Below are 22,535 nucleotides of genomic sequence, written 5' to 3'. Positions count from 1 at the left end.
GAACACAATCTCTCTCACTCCTACATTCTCTCTTCAATTTGTCAGTGAATTCTCTGCCATAATCTCCCAAATAACCACATATAAGGATGCTCTAAGGGAATCAAAAACTTTTATGATAATGTATTTCACGTGCTTGAAGACAATTATCGAGTGTTTCCTTGTTTGTACTGAGTTTCAAGTTACTTATACGAGACTCATGTTCCTAACAAGTTATACAAGAGTTATTGAAATACTTTCGAAATTGAAGAACCTTGAAACAAGATGCTAGGAAGGGGAACATAATGTTGCGAAAAGTGGTTTCAATATAAGAAAGATAATAAGATGTGAATTTCATATTTTACCATTTCAATAAGATGGAAACCTAACGTTGGGACCAAATGCACCACTTCGCTTATAACTGAGAGATAACAAATAGATAGGATCATAACTTAGAGACCGAATCGTTAATATGGGTATAACTCAGGGACTAAATATGCCATTTTCTCTTATATAAATATTTTTTATATATTTGTGTTTTTTTTTTTTAAACTGGCAAGAAGGGATAACTCGAGAAGATATTAGATATTTAGTTTTTTGTGGGTTCTACTGTCAAGGAAAAAAATAAGAAAGTGACGCTACAGACGCACTTGGCACACCCAAAGAACGCGCACTGGGCGCATAAAAGGCCTAAAAACAAATTTATTTATTTTTTTTGTATTTTTTTTTATAAATCCTTTTCCCCCTAGACATCTCTCCGACATAGCATCTCAAAATTTGAGGGAAAAAACTCTTAGGGGGGTGTATTCAATCATGACTTTCATAGAGTTTTAAAGACTTTTATAAACTTTAAAAGTTTGGGGGTATTCAATTCAAACTTTTACAGAGTCTTTAAAAGTCATGCGGTATTCAATCAAGATTTTTAAAGAGTCTTTAAAAGTAGTGTGGTATTCAATTAAGACTTTTAGAGTCTTTAAAAGCCATGCGGTATTCAAAACGTTATGAACTTTTGTAGACTTTTTAATTTTAAGACTTTTGTAGACTTTTCCTTCTCAAATATAAAGAGTTGAAATCCAACCATCAACCCCAAGATTTCAAAATTTTCTTTCTAACAACTTTGAATGTTTTCTATCTCTATTTAAACTCTATTTTTCTCCCTATTTAAACTTTATAAACCTATCTAAATTTAATTAAATTATTTTTTTCTTCATTATCCTATATTTTCCTCATACCTAAACATTACAAATTTTTCTCTCTCTCCTAAACTTTACAATCTTCGTATAAAAATTGAAATAATATTATTTTTACTTCATTATTGCTTGTTTATATTGATTTTTTTTTTAATTTTATGCAACTTGTAATTATATTTTTAAATATTTTATTTGATCAATTCTTTTATTATAAACTAGTATTTGCGCCCGTGCGATGCACGAAATAGATTTGTTGTAATATATTAAGAATATTTGGATCGATATATAATTATTTAAATTAGAACATCAAATATTATATAGTGCGATGCACGGAATGTATTCGTTATAATATATGAATTGTAATTTGCTTCATATTCGATAGTGTAAATTTTAACGTTAAATTAAGGTTTGTATGAATGTTTCAAAATTGAATTAATTGGTCTCATTATCTTTATGTGTAGTAATTTAGCTATAGAAATTTTTGTAACGGAATATATACGTAATATGTAACAATTTTGTTATATTTTTGCAAGAAGAATACATAATATAACTGTTTTGAATTAGACGTTGTTGAAAACCTCTTTGTAGACGACATTAGTACGTAGTAGTAACAGAAGTTTGTCCATCATCGTCTAGAGCTAAAACCTTTAGGCCATAAGGATGAGTGACTCGGGAAAAAGCCACGTACAATTGACCATGATTAAAGACTGATTTTTTCAACAATAAGCCAACGTGAGTTAGTGTTTGACCCTGACTTTTGTTGATAGTCATTGCATATGCTAGCATCAACGGGAATTGTTTACGCTGGAACTTGAACGGCAATCTCGTATCAGAAGGGGTGAGAGACATTCGTTGTATAAGAACTTTGTTTCCTTGCTGCGTTCCATTAACTATTCTTGCTTCGACAATATGATCCGCCAATCTTGCAACGATGAGGCGTGTACCGTTGTAAAGACCAAGAGAGTGGTCTATGTTTCGCAGTAACATAATAGGTGCACCAACCTTTATTGCCAATGAATGATTAGGAAGTCCAGACAATCTCAATCTATTTAAAAATTCAGGAGTGTGTACTTGTGAGAGATTATCACCATCTATATGATTCTGCCTTACACAAAGAGTCACAGTTTAAATACATTCGACCTTTTGCAGTGTTCATGTCACACATATACTGATTAATTTGATCAACACCATCTAAAGTCGGTGAGATGATCGCTTGTCCTTCTAGGTGCGACTCTTCTAGCATTCTATACTTCTCACAATTACAATGGTTTAATTATTCACATAATTTGTTAACTATTTTTCATTTTCAAGTACATATTGACTTTAATTTGGGGTAACAATTCATTAGATATATTAGTTAATTTCCATATAAAATTTTGTTACCGATTAAGCTTTATTAATTTTTTTACGAATTAATTAATATTCTTTATTAGTTTAGGCGGAAAATTTGAAGAGGATAATTTGTTGTTTATTTATAGTATAGATTGGTGTAAATAATAATTAATAAATTATTATTTTCTTATAAAATTACACAAAATTTCAAAAGAGTTTTCCCATTTATTACGCAAAATTTGTTTCCATTATTCTCACAATTATTATGGTTACTTATTCTTAGAATTTGGTAACCATTTTCCATTTTAAGTACATATTTTGGGATGGCAACGGGGCGAGGCGGGCGGGGAGTATACTCCTCATCCCCGTCCCTGCGACCCCGTTCCCCTTCCCATCCCGCCCCCGTTCCCGGTGGGGAATTGAAAATATTCGTCTCCGCGAAGAATTAGGTGGGGACGGGGATTCTCCATTCTCCGTCAATTCCTAGTCAAAATGTTAAATAATTCAAAATTTTAATAATAAAAAATTTAAAATATAAGTCATAGTTTTAAAAATTAAAATACTAACTCTACGTGTGTGTGTGTAGTCGAGTTCAGGTGCGGCGGGGTCTTCCCGTGCGGCAGTGCAGCTTCACAAATAGTAACGAAAATATACAACATCAATGTTAGGAAATGCACCACAAAACACACAGAAATTAGGTTCGCATCACCAAAAAACACACCATTAGGTGTGAGTAAAAGCACCATACAGTATTTGAAAATACACCATTAGGGATTGTGAGTTATATAGTGTATTTTTTTGGTGTATTTTTTTATTTCATTATTGTGTGTTTCCCTTACACTGTTGGTGTATTCTGAAACTATGCCACACCCCTGCACGGGAAGACCCCGCCACACCTGAAGCACACAGAGTCAATTATTAATAATCATTTACCATTTCTAAATGTATATGTTGCTTTCAAAAAAAAAATGTATATATTTAATTTTTTTAAATTAAAGTTCGCGTCTTGACCTGCTTCGATTTGAAATTTGATTTTGCTCGATTTGAAGATAAAAGGTAAAAAAAATCATCAATTTCACTATATAGATCTATACAGTGAAATTGATGATTTTTTATTTTTTATTTTACCTTTTATCTCTTTATTACTTTTTTTTTTCGAATTAATTAATATTCTTATTAGCCTAATGTAGCACACAATTAGGCTAATTTTCTTAGTGGATGCGTTGTTGACTCTGTGTGCTTCATTAGGTTGAGAAAGTATTAATAATCATTTTCTTTTTTAATTAGCCTAATTTTCATGTCATTTGTATTCTCAATCAAATATTTTTTTTAATACATATCAATTAATTTATACTATAATTATTAATATAATTGTCGTTATATATTTAGAAGGGTTCCATGTCATTTTTAATCAAGTATTAATTATCATTTTTTTTTCAATTGGCCTAATATGCATGTCATTTTTTATTCTCAGACAATAATTTTTTTAATACTATTAATTAGTTAATTAATAATAATAATTTTTTAATATTTCCAATAAGTTTTTAATAACATATAGTTTTTCGAATTTACATATACTATAGTTAATCCATTTCCTTTTTGACATGGTTAATATGAGGATCCTTTTTTCTTAAAATATTATACCACAATTTATACATTTCGTGCTATCTTCAATCTCAGTCAAGTATTTTCCCAATTAACAAATTCTTTTTCCAGTTTAGTTATATTATTGTTTGGACGGTCTGACCATTTTCTTTTTCATTTGAGTCAATTTGAGATCATTTTTAATATTTAATCAAGTATTAATAATCATTTCATTTTTCAATTGGTCTAATTTTCATGTCATTTTTATTCTCAGTCAAATATTTTTTTATTACATATCAATTAATTTATATTATAATTATTAATATAATTACCGATATATATTCAGAATTTATATATTCAATGTCATTTTTAATCAAATATTAATTATCGTTTCCTTTTTCAATTGGTATAATTTGCATGCCATTTTTATTCTCAATCAATGATTTTTTTAATACATATTAATTAGTTAATTATTAATAACTTTTATATATATATATTATTTCCAGTAATATATTCTGTGCCATTTTTAATCAAGTATTAATTATCATTTACTTTTAAATTTGATCTACTTTTTATACCATTTTTATTCTCAGTCAATGATTCTTTTTAATACATATTAATTAGTTAATTATTAATAACAATTTTTTTAATATTTCTATGTTGAAGTGATTTTATAATACTATCAACTATTAGTGTAAATAAGTTTCATGTGTAAATACGATATGTAACCTTTATGCATTTTAAAGTTTTGTTATGTAATAACTATATAGGAAACATTGAGATATTACAATTGAAAAAACACATACTATTATTTTATTGATTTTCAAAAACATACTATCAATTAAATAAGATTTGATATTTAAAATGAATAATTAGCTAAAATAATAAACTTGTAATACACCGTATTAAAATAAAAAATTATTACAAACATCTTAGTAAACTACATTAGTAGTTAAACTACAAAAGAAAATATATATTCTCATTTATCAGTAATTCCGATTACACCAAGACTAATTAATGTATGTATATATTAATTGCGCAAGTTAGGTGTTGCCACATCCTTTACTAACATCCATGTTAATTTGTCCAATGTCTAAACTCATGACTCATCTGTATAATCTTCATCACAATAAAATTAAAAAGAATATGATAGTTGTTAATTCATCCCATGTCTAAACTCATAAATACAATCTTCATCACAATAAAATTAAAAAGAATATTATGATAAAGAATTGGATATGATGCATCTACAATTCAATTTTTATTCATGAAATATTTTCACAAAATAAAAATAAAGTAATTAATAAATATAATATACAAACAACTTGCTATAGTGTTTACCTGAAATAGTTGTGAAATATTACATTTTTTTTAATAAAACTACCAATACAATATACTTTATTAAATTTATATACTACTTTTTCAATATATGCAATTGCATGTATATTAATAAGAACTAAATATGAAACTTTTGATTTTCATTTACATGATTGTATAGTAATTAACTACCAAGGCAAAACAAATTTAAATCATATACATATGAAATATATTCAATTTAGGTATATTGTAGAGGAGATTTAAATTCAATTAACTACAATATTTAAAATGAGTAACTACCCTATTTCGATTTGATATTTAAAATGTGTAATTAACTAAAATAATAAACTTTTAATAGAAAGTATTAAAATAAAAAAAATAATTAAAAACATCCAGATTCTTCATTTTGCATTATTGATTTTTGTATCCACCAAGTCAAGATTCTGTAATACAATCAAAGTTGTCCAAGGAATTACTATCACCTCTAAATTTGAAAAAAGTCATCCTGCAAGTTTACATCTACAATGATTGGCGGTCATGGTTGAAACCCTTCAAGGTTGACAAAAGAGATAGAGACAAACATCCAAACAAAAAATAAAGTTAAAAAACAACATAAAATTAGATTCTAGGATAAAAGATAAATACCTTTTTTCGCCTTCAAAATGGATCAAATAGGGTAGTAATTCTCTATGGTACTACACAACAAAGGAATAATCCTTATTCAGAGAGATTGAACAGTGTTATTAATACATCAACAAACTAAGCCTAAAATTATGCAGGAAAGAAAATACAGTATTAATATGAATATAAATATAAATATGAATCTTAAAAATGGTAGTGAATATAGACATGAAAAAAAAAAAAAAAACTAATACACATATATTTATGATCCGCACTCTCATTGAGTTGTCATCCCTACAAACTTCAACCACTGCCCTCTGGCGTGAACTGCTGCAGTCATCTATCACTGAATCTTCTTCCACTAACGCCATAAAAATAACTACTAATTTGATCCAAAGCAATGCCAACTTTAGATTTGCAGAAAAAAAAATTAAAAAAAAAAAAAACCCAAAACCTTCCGCACCGACAACGTCAAGATTGCTTCCGCAGTGTTGACTCCGCCGGAAATGCCAAAACTTCGCTCTGCCTATTGGCTCGCCTCCTCCGCGTACGCTTTCTCCGCCATGGCACTGCTCCCTTACATCGTCCGTGATTTTGGCGACCGCAACACATCCATTCAGGCATCTAAGCCCTCTGAATAAATAGATTGATTTCTAACCATAATAATATTATGCTATTATCACAGTGAGGTAGAATATTAATCTAACCATAATTAAATATTTTCTATATTTTCCTACATTTAAAAAGGAATGTTAGAGGCCAATTGTATGGAATATTCTTCTAGTCTATATTGTTCTAGTATTTTCTATTACCATCAACAATTAAAAGGACTACAATAATATATAATTTCCATAATTATATTACCATAATGTTTGTTATTCTGACGGAATATTCCATACAATTAATTAAAAGGACTACACTAATATATATATTTTTCATAATTAATTAGTTTATATTACCATAATGTTTGTTATATTCACACGTAATAGTATGAATTATATATAGACTAATTATATATACACGGATATTACAGAAATGCCCCTAAATTTTGGAGGAGGGAGAAATTTGGTTAAGAGGATTTTACTTTTAATTATATATAGAATATAGATATAAATATATATAAATTAGCAGTTGATTAGTTTTATATAAATTCTGTATAATTTATATATGCATTATGCATAATTTTTGTTATTTATTTTACTTTGGCGTTGTGTTAAAAGGAATATTCCATAATATATGCACTATATGCAGTATGCACATTAATTTACAATGCAAGTTAATTAAAAGAAATAATTCATAATTAATTAGTTTATATTACCATAATATTCTTTTTATAATTAATTAGTCAATATTTATAATCGTAATTTTATATATAATAATATATGCATAGTTATATATAATATATGCACTATGCAGTATGATAGGTATAATTAATTAGTGACCAACGAACGTTGGTGAAGAACATTTCATAATCAATATTATAGGAATATTTCATAATTAATTAGTTTATATTACCATAATATTCTTTTCATAATTAATTAATATATTGATATTACTTAAATGACCCTAAGTTTTGGGGGGAAAACTTGGCTAGGAGGATTTTACTTTTATATATATATAGATATAGATATATAGATATAGATATAGATATAGATATAGATATAGATATAGATATATAGATTTTATTATTCCATATTACTAGTATTTGCGCCCGTGCGTTGCACGGAATGAATTTGTTATAAAATTTTAAAAATATTTATATCGATATACAATTGTATAAATTATAAAATCGAATATTATATAATATAATTGAAGAATTGAGTTGCACCGATTATGTTTTCTGGTGTTATCAATGCTTGAATTCGAATAAATAATTGCCCAATTAATAGCTAACGTGTAGATATACGCATTCGGTGTTGCAACTTTAGAGATTTTATATATCAGTGTTTATAATTTGTATTAATTGGGATAATTAGCTCGTTGTCTAGCAACTCAGTTATATAAATTATTTATACGGAAGATATATTTTCTATGTAGATCAGCTATATAGCAATTTTGTCATTTTTGTATGTAAAAAAAACATAATATCAATGGCTTAAATTATACATTATTGAAAATCTCTTTATAGCTAGACGACATTGATAGTAGTAACGGAATTTTATCCATCATCGTCTAAAGTTAAAACTATCAGACTATCAGGATGGGTGATTCGGAAAAAAGTAACATATAATTAACCGTGATTAAAGACTGATTTTTTCAGTAATAACTCAAATATTATATAGTGCAATTAAAGATATGGTTTCGCCCGTGAATTTGTTGTAATATATTAAGAATATCTGGATTGATATATAATTATTTAAATTAGAACATTAAATATTATATAGTGCAATTGAAGATATAGTTTGGATCGTTTATATGTTTTGATGTTATCGTTGCTTGAATTTAAACAAATAATTGCTCAAATTAATAGCTAATGTGTAGATATACGCATGCAGTGTTGTAACTTTGAAGCTTTTATTTATCATTGTTTAGTATTTTTATAAATTAGGCAAACGTGCTCATTCTTTAGCAACTCAGTTATAGGAATGAATTGCTATCCTAATTCATTTGTATGAAAAATATTATTTTTTTTTTTTGTCTAAATTGCTTTAATTTTTTTTTTTTTTTGTGTAGATATATAGCAATTTTGTCATTAAAAAAAAAATAATATCACCAATTGTATTTACACATTATTAAAACGTCATATTGTAGACGATATTGGTAGTAGCAACATAATCTTGTCCGTCATCGTCTATAGCTAACATCTTCAGTCCATTAGAATGGGTGACTCGGGTGAAAATATATCATCGTAAAATATCAGTCAATTAGTAATATCATATTCATTTTCAACCAATTATTTTTTTTATTTTCCGTCAATTAATCAATTAGAATATCATATGCAATGGTATTTTTACCTAATTTCAGTTTTATTTTTAATTGGTGATGTAGAATATTATTATTGAAATATTTCCGTTTCATTTTTAATTTACCTTTACTATTGTTTAAAATATGCCTTTACTATTGATGATGTAGAATATTATTATTGAAATATTATCTTTTCATTTTTAATTTACTTTTACTTGATGATGTAGAATATTATTATTGAAATATTTTCGTTCTATTTTTAATTTTCGTTCTTTTGTTTTAAATTTTGAAAGATTTATTGTGATATAATTGGTTCACATATTTCAATTATTTATTTTTTCTTTAATTATTATAAACAGAAACGATATTGTACTAATTTTTTTTTTGAATGCTACTAGCTCTATTACATTGTAGTATCTATTCATATACTTTCTCAACCTACTGAAACACAAAGAGCTAATAACGCCTCCACCGAGGCTCGAACTCACAACCTTCCAAGTGGAAGTCCAACCCGGGTACCATTGGACAACATAGTCCTGGTCGATATTGTACTAATTAATTTATGATATTTACCAAATTTTATTTTTTAAAAATATAAGATTTACACATATTATGAGGGGTTAAAAAAAATATTTTAAAATGATTTTTTATTAGTATGAATTTTTATTTTAAAATATTTTATAGCAATCCAAACACTCCATTAGCCTCCCATAAAAAACTGATAAAAGAAAAGCCATTTCATTAAGAAAATTAAAATTAATTAAAGTAAATCAAATCAGGCTATATTTATTTGTAACTGTATATTCATTTCATTTTGAAATCATTGGTTCATATATATGAATTTTTTTTTAATTATTATAATTTATAAATAGAAATGATATTCTACTAATTAATTTATAATATTTATCAAATTGTAATTTTAAAAAATATAAGATTTACACATGTTATTGGGGGGAAGGGGAGAGGGGTAAAAAAATATTTTAATTTTTTTTAATAGTAAGTATTCAAAAAATAATAATAATTTCCAGCAACTCAAACACTCCATTAGTCTCTCACAAAAAACTGATAAAGAAAAGTCATATCATTAAGGGAATTAAAACTAATTAAAGTAAATCTAATCATGCTATATTTATTTGTAATTGTATATTAATTTCATTTTGAAATCATTGGTTCATATATTTGAAATTATTTATTTTTTTCTTTAATTGTTATAAATATAAATGATATTGTACTAATTAATTTATGATATTTATGAAATTGTATTTTTTTTAAATGTAGTGTTTTACCCGTGTGTTGCACGATTTTTTTTTTTTTTTTTTTTGCTTTTTTGTTTTTATGAATTTAAAATTAAAATAAAAAATAAAAAAATGTTAAAATGTACAATATAATAATATAGTTGGACTTTTATATATTTGGTCAAGTATCTATTTTCACAACATACAAAATTTAAATTTAAATTTTGTATGGTTAATATAATCTCTAATCATGTACATATTTAGATAAATTTATAGAAAAATTCATATAATTAAGTTGATTTATTCCAAATTGTATTATATATATATTATTAATTCTAAAAATATGAATAATAATAACTAAGAGAATTGTACTTAGAAATCAATAAAAATGTAAATTTTAAAATGTAAATTCTATATTGATAAGCATAATCTGTGTATATACTTTAAGAAAATATTCATTATTAAAAAGGAAATATAATTTAAAAAGTAAATTATTAATTAGATTACCTAATATAATTGTCCTACGAATTAATTCCATGCTACTATGTATAATAATTCATATATTTATTCATTATGAGTAATATTCATTTCCTTTTTTCACTCATAGAAAGAGTTAATATTCATTTTCATTTCTTTTTCCTTCATAATTTTTTCCTAATATTTCATGTGGTGGTTACTAATTTTTTCGTAGGGAAAGCGGTGTTATATTTTCAATAAATTTTTAATATTAAATCTTTTTTTCATTTGGCCTGATTCCTGTGTCTATTAGTAACAAAATATTAATAATAGATTCTCGTGTGCAAAATTCATTTTTTTCTGTTCTTATTCATTTCTTTTTTCCTTCATAAATAATTAATATAATTATAATAATATAATTACTGATTATATTTTAAGTGAAATATGGATATATTCATTTCCCTTTTCATTCATAGAAAGAGTTAATATTTGTTTCAATTTCTTTTTCCTTCATAATTTTTTCCTAATATTTCATTTGGTGGTTACTAATTTTTTTTTTAGGGAAAATTGTGTTATATTTCCAATAAATTTTTAATATTAAATCCTTTTTTCATTTGGCATGATTCCCATGCCTATTAGTAACATAATATTAATAATAGATTTTCGTGTGTAAAATTCATTCCTATTTCTAGTTTCTAGTCATAAAAACAATATGGTATATTTGTAATATTCATTTTCAATCACAAAAACAATTTGGTACGTGTTTAATAATCATTTCCTTTTTCCTTTACCCTAATTTTCTGTGTAGCAAATTAGTTATTTACTTATTAAGCACATATTTTTTTTTTTTTAATTCGAGTCCATTTTTAATATTAATTTCTTTTTTCTTTTGGTATGATTTCTGTGCCAAAAGCTGTGTTATATTTTTAGTGAAATATAAACATATTCATTCGTTTTTCTTCATATTTCATTTCCTTTTAAATATATATATATTTCTTTTTTTTTCCTTCATAAAAAGAAGTAATATTGATTTTTATTCATTTTTCTAATAATTGTCGATTAATTGGCCTGATTTCCATGTCAATTAGTAACATGATATTAATAACAGATTTCTTTGTGAAATATTCATTTCCTTTCTCGTTCATAAAAATAATTAATATTCATTTCCACGTAATTAAAATGTAATATAATTATAAAAAATATAATTACTGATTATATTTCCAGTAAACTATTAATATATTCATTTCATTTTTCCTTCATAAATAATTAATATAATTATAATAATTATAATCATATAATTACTGATTATATTTTAAGTGAAATATGAATATATTCATTTCCTTTTTCACTCATAGAAAGAGTTAATATTCATTTTCATTTCTTTTTCCCTCATAACTTTTTCTAATATTTCACGTGGTGGTTACTAATTTTTTCGTAGGGAAAGCGGTGTTATATTTTCAATAAATTTTTAATATTAAATTTTTTTTTTCATTTGGCGTAATTCCTGTGTCTATTAGTATAACAAAATATTAATAATAGATTTTCGTGTCTAAATTTTATTTTTTTCCTTTCATATTCATTTCCTTTTTTCTTCATAAATAATTAGTATAATTATAATAATATAATTACTAATTATATTTTAAGTGAAATATGGATATATTCATTTCCTTTTTTCATTCATAGAAAGAGTTAATATTTGTTTTCATTTCTTTTTTTCTTCATAATTTTTTCCTAATATTTCATTTGGTGGTTACTAATTTTTTTCGTTGGGAAAACTGTGTTATATTTTCAATAAATTTTTAATATTAAATCCTTTTTTCATTTGGCATGATTCCCATGCCTATTAGTATAACAGAATATTAATAATAGATTCTCGTGTGTAAAATTCATTTTTATTTCTGGTCATAAAAACAATCTGGTACGTTTGTAATATTCATTTTCAATCATAAAAACAATCTGGTACAATGTTTAATAATCATTTTCTTTTTCCTTTACCCTAATTTTCTGTCTAGCAAATTAGTTACTTACTTATTAAACATATTTTTTTAATTCGAGTCCATTTTTAATATTAATTTCGTTTTTCTTTTAGTGATTTCTGTGTCAATTAGTAACAGAATATTAATAACAAATTTTATTATTACAATTAATTCTTTAGTTTTTTTTTTGAATTAGAATAATGATAATTGTAATTATATTAATTAATTAATTGTATGGATATTTTTTTGCAATGAGATACAGATCCACCAATGTACCCAGATGTGTTCTCCTGCCTCAAAGCCTAATGAATCATACACATGTTGCATCTTAAATGCACGTAGATATAGACATTCAATTTTTATTTTATTTTATTTTATTTTTTGAGAATGCTAATCGATTCACTGATAGTTGAAGGTAGATAACAATACTTATAATATGAAATTAAACCTTTTGGAAGAATAATATGAAATTAAACTCAAATCCAAGTTACTTTACATCTATTAATCCCTAATTGAGATTATATAAAAACGAAACATAGATTTAAATGATTTCATCTAAGAGCTTGTAAATATGGTGACTGCTTTAGTGTTTTTAGAGAGACAACGTGCTTTACCAATTCGCCAGGAAGAACCAATCTCATGCCAGCCTGGATCTCGCGGGAAGTGATTATCGGCTTCTTGTTGTAGTGGGCCAAGCGAGTCACCTCTCGGGCGAGCTTCAAGAAGATATCGTTGATGAAGCTATTCATGATGTCCAAACTGCAAAACATATTGGAGTACGTGAGAATATAGTTAGAAAAATGTAGAAAATTCATACAAAAAGAAAGCAGAAAGATGAGTCTGAGATTCTTTGATTGAAGAAGCTCTTGTATTTATAGGTAGAAAATACTAATTCAAAAGGAAAGTATAATAGTTTATTTATTTAAGGGAAAGTATAATAATTTATTTATTTAAGGTAATAACATTATTATTATTATTATTATTATTATTATTATTATTATTATTATTATTATTATTATTATTATTTATTTATTTAATTTCCATTTGACATTTACTTACCAAATAAGTTTTACTACAAAAATTTTGGGGGGAAAATTTGTTAGGAGGATTTTACTTTTATATATATATATATATATAGAATATAGATAGATAGATTATGAATTTCTAAAGAAATATTTTTTTTATGTTTATTAATAATATATATATAAGTAATTAGCATATAAGTCCCAACATACTATGGATAAAAATAATAATGTTGAGAATGTTGATGTGAGTGAAGAATTATATAATAAGAAAATTATATATAAATAATAAGAATCAAAATTATTAAAAGTTTGTAAGGATGTATTCAATTTAAAATTTCAATGACGTTTGTAAACTTTTTATTGAAAGTCAATCAAAATTTATTAAAATCTACCATTTTAAAAGTCTTTAAAACTCTATAAAAGTCATAATTGAATACACCCCCTTTAATAATTGAATTTGTTCTAATATTAAGATAATAAGATACTCAAATTTGACTCAATTCATTAATTAAGCTCAAACTTTACTTGACAGTAATCTAATAAAATTTGAATATTTTTCAAGCCGAACTTGACTCACTTACAATCTTACACCTTTAGTTAGGACGGTAACCAAGTCGAGTTAAGCTTGAATAGTCCTAAGCTCAAAGCTCGGTTGAATAAAAAACCGAAGCTCAAGATCAACTCATCGACTTGAATTTGGTCAATTAATATGTCCTTTTTTTTTTCAAAAATTTGTAATAATAGGTATCGTAGAATAAAATATCATAACAAAGTTGAACAAAAGTATGCAACTAACACAAAGCACCCCCAACCCAAATAAAAGTTGCAACATAAATCCTCATGATTTCAACATGGCTCAAGCACCATACTCCATAATAATTTAGAAACATCAAATAATTCAAATAATGCTTGATGACTAATCAATATCTTCCTACCTTTCTGGTTCACACCGTTGCTGTGTTTCAAGCCAGTTTTTTTAGTCGTACTTAGTAGCTTCCAGAAAAGCAACTTTTAGCCCATAAGATATATCATAATAAAGTGATACATTTTAAAATAATCATCAAATGAAACTGCAGCAGCTAGGAGGAGGTTATTGCACAATCTCATGTAATTCAGAGATGCTTCAAAATTTATATCTCCATCTCCATCTCCAAATTAAATCAATACAAAAATCATGTTGCTACTTGGGAACCACAAGCAATCATTCTTGATTTTCTTGATTCTGAGAGTCGTTAGGTGACTCCTTATCAATCTTCTGAAATTGGAGGAAATAATATATTAGACGCATTTCAAACATCTGAAACTGTCAACATAGTAACTCACAGCAGAAGGGGCAATACTGTCAAAATTGCATGGGCATAATTGATAGAGAGATTTAAAATCCATACAAAGTTGCATGACATTCAGGGAAAATTTGTCAATTTGCCAGATATTTGGGTGGTATTGTATCCCTTTGCAAATATAGTCCAATTCCCCCACCCCCCATGCAAAACACAAGTTTTAAAGTTTACAGTGTAAAAGACAAGAAGCCCATTCAGAGTAAAGAACCATTGACTCAGTCAAAACATGCAAATTATTACGTAGTAACTAGAAGGGTCATTGGAGTTTGTGCAAAGGCCTTACAAAGAACTACGAGCTGACGATGAATTAATGATTTTGTATCCAAACTAGTCAACTGGTCATGTGCAAGTACATTGAAAGAGCTGGTCATTACACTGGTTAGTAAGAGGGGAGTGATGTTATTGAAGGCTGGGAGAAAAGCAGATGGATTGCAAATTAGCAATTCCACTGTTCTTATCCCTCCAAACTTATTAACAAAAAAGAATCCTGTTTGGTAAAATAGTTAGCCTATCAGCCAATTTTGGCTTATTTGACCACTATTAGTTGTTTGACTTGGTTAAACAATCAATATGAGTGTTTGATTAATTAGCATTTTTGTAACAACTTATTGCTTTAAAATGCTAAAATTAAAAAAGCTACTCGCGATCAACTTTTTGAGAAAGTCATTTTGTATGTAATCAGCTAACAGCTAATGCTATCAACTAGTCAAACCACTAACCCAATCAGCTAACAGCCATTTACCAAACACCCCCTTCTTTTCATACCAAATAGCATCAAAGGTAGGAGAATAATGTAATCTTTGAGAAACTGCTGGCAGGTAATAACACAAAAATGAACATTAAAAAGACTTCGAGTAGAAAGTTGCACAATAATGTACGTAAAGACAAACAATTAATCAAAATTCAATGAGGATAAAATACGCCAAAGAATTGGGTCGTGGAATAAAAGGCTATTGTCTCAGGCAGGGAAAGAAATACTGTTGAAAAGTGTGGCACAATCTATGCCTACCTTCTCAATGAGTGTTTTTTTGCTACCTATATCAGTATGCACGGCTATAGAAAGAACGATGAATAGATATTGGTGGGGTTCTGGGACGGACAACCGAGTTCACTGGAAGGCTTGGGACAAGCTATGTGTTCCTAAGAAGTATGGTGGATTGGGTTTTAAGGACCTACGTGCATTTAATCTAGCTATGTTGGGGAAACAGGCATGGCGAATGCTCACTAAGCCTGATTCCTTAGTAGCTCGTGTTTACAAAAGCCGATATTTTCCCAGGGATACTTTCTTTGATGCGCAGGTAGGAAATAATCCCAGTTTTTGTTGGCGGAGTATAATGGCATCAAAGAGCATAATTTGTAGTGGGGTCAGACGAAGAATTGGGAATGGGGAAACTACATCTATATGGACCCATCCATGGTTACTGGATGACCAGGACCCTATGATACAAACAGAGATGCCTATACAGTTACGAGAGGCCAGAGTAGTAGGGCTAATAGATCAACAAACTGGTACATGGGATAATGAAATTTTATCAGATTTATTTCAACCTACGGATGTCGAGAGAATTATGAGAGTACCTGTATCCCGGGATTATAATGATGCATGGTATTGGTACGGGGACCCGAGAGGATTATATTCTGTGAAAAGCGGGTACAGACGATTGGTGGGAGATTATGAAAATAATCAAGGCCCCTTTACTAATTGGTTAGCTTTATGGAGACTAAAAATTCCACCAAAGTGGAAAATGTTCCTCTGGAGAGCTATTTGTGATATTTTGCCTACAACTACGAACTTGCTTTTAAAGAGGGTGGAGGTGAACCCATATTGTGCTATGTGTGGGATATCACATGAGAATACAATGCATGCATTAGTCTTGTGTGATTTTGCAAGAAACATTTGGGATCAATCCAACCTTACAATCCCCAATATTGTCACGGATATTTTTCATGTTTGGTTTGGGGGACTTCTAAATATTTTAGATTCTGATGGAATGTTATATGCAGCATCAATTCTATACAATATTTGGAAAGCTCGAAATGGTGCAGTTTGGGAGGCGTTTTTACCACGCCCGGGGTCCCTACTCAGAGCCGCAGCGGCAGCCAAGACCGCATGGACTCAGTCCCGCCCAGCCGTGGCTGCCACTGCCACTGCTACGCTGCCGACAGAAAACCGCCACGCTGCCCAGGCGAGTCCCACCGCCGGTCGCGGTGCTGCCGACGCCGCCGGATCCTCTGTGCCGCCAGTGAAAAGATGCAGGGTCGATGCGGGATATCTACACGAGACAGGGAATGCAACTGTAGGGGCCGTTTTATTAGATGGAGATGGAGCCTATATCTCGGCACTAACCGCGCCGCTACCGGCCTGTACGTCACCACTTATGGCTGAGGCTTTGGCGTGTAAGGAAGTTTTATCATGGCTAAAGGATCGAGGTGAACAGAATATTGAGATCTACACGGATTGTTTGACACTACAACGCTACCTTACATCATCAACCACTGCGTTTCGCTCTTACGTTGGCTATGCCATTGATAGCTGCAGGCAAATTGCCGTTTATTTTCACTCATGTTCTTTTAATTATATTTCTAGATCGGACAATTATTTAGCTCATGCTTTAGCCACTACGGCTTATCAGCAACCTGATACTATGTACTGGGATACTCACCCACCAGACATTATTTCAGCATTTTTCTAATGAAGCACCGCAGAAAATTTTCAAAAAAAAAAAAAAATCAAAAATCAAAAGTGAAAATAAACTTTTAAGGGCATCTGAAGTTCTGATTATAGAAATCACAAAAGAACATTGGAAGTGAAAATAGAGATAAATCAAGTACATCTTAATCATATTATGAGTTAGGAGCAGAATCTTTGTTTCAAAATTCTAAGATCTGAATTGGATAGGAATTTTTCTGTGTCTTTGCTCAATTTAAATATGAGGATCATCATTATAAGCATTAGAGGTTGAATTAGAAAAATCTGATGTTTGTAATAACAATTTAGAATGCAATTTGAGAATACATTTCATCTATATTTGTATAAGAATTAGACTATATATGTAATGTAATGCAATTTATATTAACTTCCATGTAGATTTCAGCTTTAGTTTGATTCCCTCAAATATTGAGAGCAAGCTTTGTACCTAGCTAGAAGGATTTGTTCCTAACCTTGGAAAGATTCAAGTTTAATATTTAGTTTTGGTCCATGCTAAAAGGCCTCAAAATATTAAGGGCAAGATTTGCCCCTGGCCAGAAGGACTAAGATACCTCACTCAAGTTAGTTTATAATCTAGGAAAGAATTGAGTTAAATATTTAGTTTTGGTCCATATTACAATGCCTCAAGAATATTCAGCTTTGGTGAATGTTACAAGGGCTCAAGGTAGTACAGAAGGAAAGATTTAAGCATCATGAGAGTGTTTTTAGGTAGAGACTGGGTGTCTGTTCAAATGATGAATAACCCACAACACAACCTTGGGCACATTCATTTGACAGCTATTACAATTAGGGCAACAATTGGCACATTCATTTGACAGCTATTACAATTAAGGCAACCTTGGGTACATTCATTTGACAGCTATTACAATTAAGGCGATGTTTTGAGTCAAATTTGATAAACCCAATGCTTCTACTTATGATTTATAAAAGTATAAGTTGAACAGCTACAGCCGAACAGAAAAGCAACTCTAAATGATAAACCTATCTAAAACCTAGCTAAGATTGTCCATGGAGGCACTATTCAGCACCCCAATCTTTAAATGGGAAAGTTCCCAAATTCACCAAAAAGGTGCAGAGGGCTTCAAATTGGGAGAGTTAATACCCAAAATGATCCTGGACTATAGTGATTTTTCTCAATTTCGTCCTAAACGACTTTGGTGACCTAATGTAATCCCAGACTTTTGTATTTTTGCTCAATTTAGTCCCCTGTTTGTTATTCAATCAAATTGGTGTAAAATAAAGGAACAATTCAGTAATCTCAATATTGGTTTTTTTTACAAATTACTCCCAAACTTGCGAATCAAATTTTATATTCGCAAGTTTGGGAGTAATTCGTAAAAGAAAGAGGAATTTCGCACTTCGCATGTCGTACCAATATTGAAATTACTAAGTTGTTTCTCTATTTCACACCAAATGGGAGAGAGTAACAAACGGAGGACAAAAGTTTGGGACTACATTAGGTCACCAAAGTCGAAAACCATTATAGTTGAGGACCATTCTGGGTATTAACTCAAATTGGGACAACTTGTTAACAAAACCATAAATGCTACCGTGTTCTTCAAAAAAATCAAAAGAAGCAGAAAATCTAACAAGTGGAATCGAATGAAACTACCTAACTGATCAAGAAATAGGGAAATTTTGATTAGGAAGGAGACATCGAGCTCAAATTACAACGACGAACTGTGTTCTTTAACAGCAAACAACCATATTATAACTAATCTCAAATATAATAAGCACTAAATTGAATCTTCACATCTAGGGTTGCAACCAAAGTGCAAAAAAATCAAATAAAAGGAAAGGGATTCGGTATGGGTACCGTTTGGGCGTTGTGCCATTTAAGTCCACGATAAACGTTGACGGAGAAAGTGGCGCCGAGGTAAACGGTGGCGACGCCTAGCCCCGCCGTGAAAGCCCTGAATACCCAATCCCCTGCCTTGCTCGCCACTCCCATTCTCTATTACCTATATCTGTGTATATATACTGAGCTTCGATCTTGTTCAGCAAAGTGTAAAATCCCAAGTTTTGTTGATTAGGGTTTATGAAATGAAAATGATGCGCAGCTAAGACCAGAACCCTTAATTCAACCAAATCGGATGCATTTCCCAGATATCGAACCGGACTAAGTGGGGGAAAATGATACTTTTTACCCTAAGTTGTATATTTATAGCATTTTTTCTTTTGAATTATTCATTAAGTACATTAGTCACCTAAATTATTTTAAAAGTGACTATTTCCTCCCTCATATATTAATTATTAAATTGACATTTATACCTTTAAAGTAAACATTTTATTTATTTATTTTCTCCAACAAATTATTGCTTATACGTAGGGATGACCACGGTTCGGTTCGAACTGAACCGGACACTATAGCAATCGAATTGAAAGTTTCCGGTTATGATTCAGATCAGAACCCAATATTTGGATTTCGATTTATTAAATTTATGAATTTAAAAAAAAAAAACTGGATCCTAAACCGTAAACCGACGGTTCCGGATGCGGTTCACGATTTTGAACCGTCTTTATTTTAAACTTTTATTTTTTATTTTAAAATAGTTTAAATTTAACAATAAATGTATTTTATTATTATTTTTTTAGATCGAAACATGAACCGGCCGTTCCGGTTCGCAATTTTAATAAACTCTAAATATCGAGTTTCATTTCTAAATTGTAATTGAAATATTTCGGTTTGGTTGCTATAATGTCTGTTCGGTTTAAACCAAATCGTGGTCATAATTTGTTAGAGAAGAAAAATAAATGAAATATTTATTTTAAGGGTAATGTGTCCATTTAACATTTCAGGGGGAAAATAACCACTTGAATAATTCAGAAGTAAAAAGTGACATAAGTATATAACTTATGGGGAAAAAGTGTTATTTTCCCTTAAAATGGTTAAGATGATAACATTGAGATTATAGCGGTTAAATGGTTGGTATTTAATTTAAGAGTCAATTCGAGGGAATGATCCATTGACTACTGACATTTTATAATTTTTATTATCAATTTTTAATTGAACCCTAAATGGTACTTTGACTATTGACATTTATCAATTTTTATCCTCTATTTTCAATTTGATCAGATCTATTAACTATTGATTTTGTTCGAAATTTAGTTATCTAGCCTTCAAGGCTAGAAAATTGAAATTTCATATTTCAGGCTTCAAAGACATAGCAAAATGCCAGAAATTGCAAAAAACTATAATAAATCATTCAAGGTTCAAACAATGCCGCATACCTTCAAAGTTCAAATAATGGCGGTGACTAGAAACAGGGGAGGTGGTCGATGGGCTCGACGTTGTCACAAGGGAGGGGCAGCCACCGGATCTACAAGCCGTGGAGCTGTGGAGGGGAGAGGTTATGCTGACGTGCCGCTGTGGTCTATGGAGGCGTGGAGGTCCGTGTGGAGCGTTGATTAGAGATTTAGATTTTAAACATTTATATATTTAGTGTAATTTCTAAATATATAAATTTTGTATACTAATACTAAATAAATTTAATATTATGAAAAATTAAATTAAAATTAACCTCATTCAAGCCTATTTTACTTGCACTTCGATGTTCAATTATTTACAAAAATGCCACCGCATTTTTTAAAAAAATCAGTGTTTCAAAAGTTTCCTCTCTAGAATTCTAGGGTTTTGCATCCTCTCCTAGGGTTTGGCTAGGTCTTTGCACAATTCCGTCAGATTTCCACCAGTTTCTCGCTGGTTTCTTGCGTATTGTTCTCGCTGGTTTCTTGCGTATTGTTCGAATAGATTGGTTTTGGAGTGGGTCGGTGGCTTGTACGAAGATTCGGCGTGGCAGTTTGCTTCTGCGACGTGGAATAATGGCAGACGACGGGCATGTGCAGCAGATGGAGGCTTTGACGCAGCGCACAGCCGAGGTTGGCATCGAGGATGTGGAGGACGTCTGCTTTGCGCCGGTGGAAGAGGAGGGAATTACGGGTGGTCATGAGCCACCGGTTCAGACCTGGAGTGTCGTAGGCAGGTTTCTCACGGCACGTATGATTAAGTTGGAATACATGAGGCAAGTTTTAGCATCTGTCTGGCAACCGGTGATGGGAGTTACGGTAACGGAGATTTATAAGGGCTTGTTTTTGTTCGTTTTCTTTCATAAAACGGATGTTGATTATGTCCTGAATGGAGGTCCGTGGGCATTTGAGAATAGTACGCTGGTATGCCGTTTGGTGGAGGATGGAGTTTTACCGATTGATGTTGAATTGAATATTGTTGATATGTGGGTGCAGCTTCATGATATCCCTATGGGATATACATCTCTACCGATGCTTGAGCAGATGGGGAATTTTATTGGAACTTTTGTTAAACATGATGAAAGATTTGTGGGGGCGCCTTGGCTAGCATTCTATCTGATCCGTGTATCGATCCCGGTGGATAAACCTTTACGGAGACGTATGAAGTTGTTGAAACGGGACAAGTCTACTTGTTGGATAAATTTCAGGTATGAGCGGTTGCATTCATTCTGTTTCTTTTGTGGGCTCTTGGGACATACATACAGATTCTGTGTCAAAGCCCGGGTGTCTACGATGCCGGTGCACCTTTACCCGTATAATGCAGAATTGAGGGTAGGGGGAGGCCGCGGACCGAGGGAGGTGGGGGAGAGCTGGTTAGTTCCGGTGGGGGGACTACCACGGGTGGCCGAGGGGACGAGAGATGAGGGAGGCCGAAAGGATGGGGTGATGGGGGAGGGTGTGGCACGGCCGGTTGTGGCTGATGAGGCCGAGGAGGCGGTTGAGGTGGTTTCGAAAAGGAGAAGGGAAGGGGGGTATGAGGGAGAAAGGCGAGGGAATGGGCAAGACACTACCATGGCAGATGTGTCAAAAAACGTGTTTATGGCGGGTGCTGGTTCCCAGACC

General features: G+C 30.1%; 1 long non-coding RNA gene across 1 annotated transcript; it reads right to left on the bottom strand.

Annotated features, from left to right (window-relative positions):
* Positions 1–14,439: 14,439 nt before the first annotated feature.
* LOC109191066 lies at positions 14,440–19,796 on the bottom strand. The gene is made up of 2 exons (XR_002055868.1): positions 19,483–19,796; positions 14,440–14,871 (listed from the first exon to the last, which is right to left on the bottom strand). It is a non-coding gene; the product is annotated as an uncharacterized LOC109191066 (long non-coding RNA).
* Between the last annotated feature and the right edge of the window lie 2,739 nt (positions 19,797–22,535).

The sequence above is a fragment of the Ipomoea nil genome, unplaced genomic scaffold (assembly GCF_001879475.1).
Source record: "Ipomoea nil cultivar Tokyo-kokei standard unplaced genomic scaffold, Asagao_1.1 scaffold1617, whole genome shotgun sequence".
In the NCBI taxonomy this organism is placed as follows: domain Eukaryota; kingdom Viridiplantae; phylum Streptophyta; class Magnoliopsida; order Solanales; family Convolvulaceae; genus Ipomoea; species Ipomoea nil.
This window is presented reverse-complemented; position numbering and strand designations above follow the sequence as displayed.